The following is a 2,500-nucleotide window of genomic DNA, read 5'->3' as shown; positions in this document are numbered from 1 at the left end:
CGCCTTGGAGATCTTCTGCGCAAGCCTCTTTGAATATTATTCAGGTGTTTTTGCACACCCAGCTTGTCTGCTGCTGAGACCCAAGCACTAGAGGCGTACAATATGACCGGCTCTACCGTAGCGGTGTATATGGTCCGAATGACCTCAGGATGAAGACCCCAATCGATTTTGGCCGCCTTGAAAGCTGTTTGTATATGCCAATTGATTTTTTACACACTTCGGCCACGTGTTTGTTGAATTAGTCCTCTGTCGATGTGGAGCCCCAAGATTTTGATGTCTGCAGACATGTCAATGCCGACCCCCCCCATGCTCAGAATCGGGTTGTCATACTTCAGTTTTTGTGTCAAGGTCATAGCTTTGGTCTTGTGAGGTCCAAAGTGTAATTTGTTTTGTATGCCCAGTTCCTGACATAGGCGAGCGCGGCATTGGCCTGTCTCTCTATTTCGAGCGCCGTTTTCCCGTGAAACACGAGGACTATGTCATCCGCGAACGCCTGAGCATAGTCCCCCCGCCTCTCAAGCCCTTCAAAAGAGGGTCTAGGAGAAGGTTCCACAAGATAGGACCGCCAATCGACCCCTGCACGCAACCTTTAGTTGTACTCTTTGAGTACTCTACTCCCCGTACCTCACTGTGACCTTTCTGTCTCGTAGGTAGCTGTCAAGCACTCTCCTTATGTTTATAGGGCACTTTTCCTCAGCCAATCTGACTCTGATTGCTGGCACCAGGCGTTGTCAAGGCTCCTCTATGTCTAGCGAGACTAACGTGACAAGCAGTTTTGCTTTTATTTTACGACGTATATGGTTCACCAGATCATAGAGGGCGTCCTCAGTGCCTTTTTGGGGCATAAAGCCATATTGGCGAGTACTGATCCTGGGGAAATGTGCCATTTCAGTCTACCTACGACCAGTTTTTCAAAGATTTTTCCCATCACTGGCAACAGTCCTATCGGCTGTATGCCTTGGGGGTCCTGTAGTTGTCCTTCCCCGGCTTGCGTAAGACCACTACTGTGGCCTCCTTCCAGATGGTCGGGAAGTGCTCAAGCTCAAGGCACTTGTTGACCAGTGATAGGAAAACTCCTGGGTCACATGAGATAACCTGACTGCAGATATCCGCTGTAAGGCGTCAGCTCCCGGTGCCTTCTTGGGATTGAAACCTTCCACGCTGCTCGGAGCTCCTCCATGTGAACGGTGGGTCCCGAGGCTCGCCTTGGGAATCACCGTTCACTCTGTTGGCCTCCGCTCGCACTTGTCGGTGGTATGCTGTATCACAGCCCGCCGAATCCTCAGGGTAAAAGGTTTCAGTCAAGATCTTTGCTGACTCGCGCATATCTGCAGTCCTACCGTCTACTTCCAAGGGTAGATCTTCATGTCGTTTGGCGGTCCTACCTATAACTCGGTAGATACCTTCCCATACCCCCTCCTTATCCTGCTTGCCACAGAACCCCTTCCAGCTTTCAATCTGTGCCTTTTTTACCTCTCTTTCATATTCTTCAGTTTCAGGTACTCGTCGACGACGCGGGCCTACGGACTGGCGCTGCACAACGGACTCTGCGTTTCCCAGTAAGGACCCTCTTCTTCATCTCGTCAAGCTCCTCGGACATCCACGGCAGGGTAAGTTTCTGATTGGACTTTCCTTTCGGAAGAGTACTCTCGCATGTCTTTTTGACAATGCGAGTGTACTCCTCCGCAAGGTCGTCCAATTCCCTTATGTTTCTGATGTTTTCGATTTTGGCTTTGTCTACAGCACCATCGGTTATCAATTGTTTCAGTTTCTCATGAAACTGAACCCAATTGGTCCTTTTGGTGCTATAGACACGCGTTGTTCGCTGGATGCCCGTGCCTTTCGCTCTTGCGAGCCTGACGTTGAAGACGATGGTGTTATGGTCGGAGCTCGTGATCCTCTCATTGACTTCCCAATTTTCGACTAGGTCCGCATATCCGGTGAGCAGCTGTGATATCAATGTAACTCGTGAGTCGTCTGTTACCCGGATGGATCGAAAGTGGGGATTTCGCCGTCGTTGAGCACCTGAAGCCCATTTCCTCGATAGCCCCTGACATTTTCTCTTCCCCTACTGTTTATGGTGTCACCGCCCCACCAGGTGTTTTTTGCATTGGCATCTCCCCCAACGAGAAAACAGTCTGGGCTTTAGTTTGTTATATATTTTTTGCAGCTGCTCCAAGTATGGCCCTATGGGCTGATTGGCTCAAAGTAGCATGAAGCCACGATGATCTCCCAGGCGCTTGTTCGGATCCCCACCACTGAGTGTTATTTGTGGTGAGTTCTGGGAACTGTGTGACGTCCATATCTTGTCGAAGACTGCAATTACTGCCTTCACAGTTCCCTCTTCCTGTTCGGCCATTTGGAAGATTCTTGCGCCTCTGTACGCTTTCATGCTACTTGTGCTGCCCACGTACGGCTCCTGAAGCAGTGCAAAACGCCACATTGTTTTTACTTGCTTCAAACTAACTTCATCTGTGGCTATCTGTTTTCGTTGGAGGTT

The sequence above is a fragment of the Pectinophora gossypiella genome, chromosome 5 (assembly GCF_024362695.1).
Source record: "Pectinophora gossypiella chromosome 5, ilPecGoss1.1, whole genome shotgun sequence".
NCBI classification, from domain to species: domain Eukaryota; kingdom Metazoa; phylum Arthropoda; class Insecta; order Lepidoptera; family Gelechiidae; genus Pectinophora; species Pectinophora gossypiella.
This window is presented reverse-complemented; position numbering follows the sequence as displayed.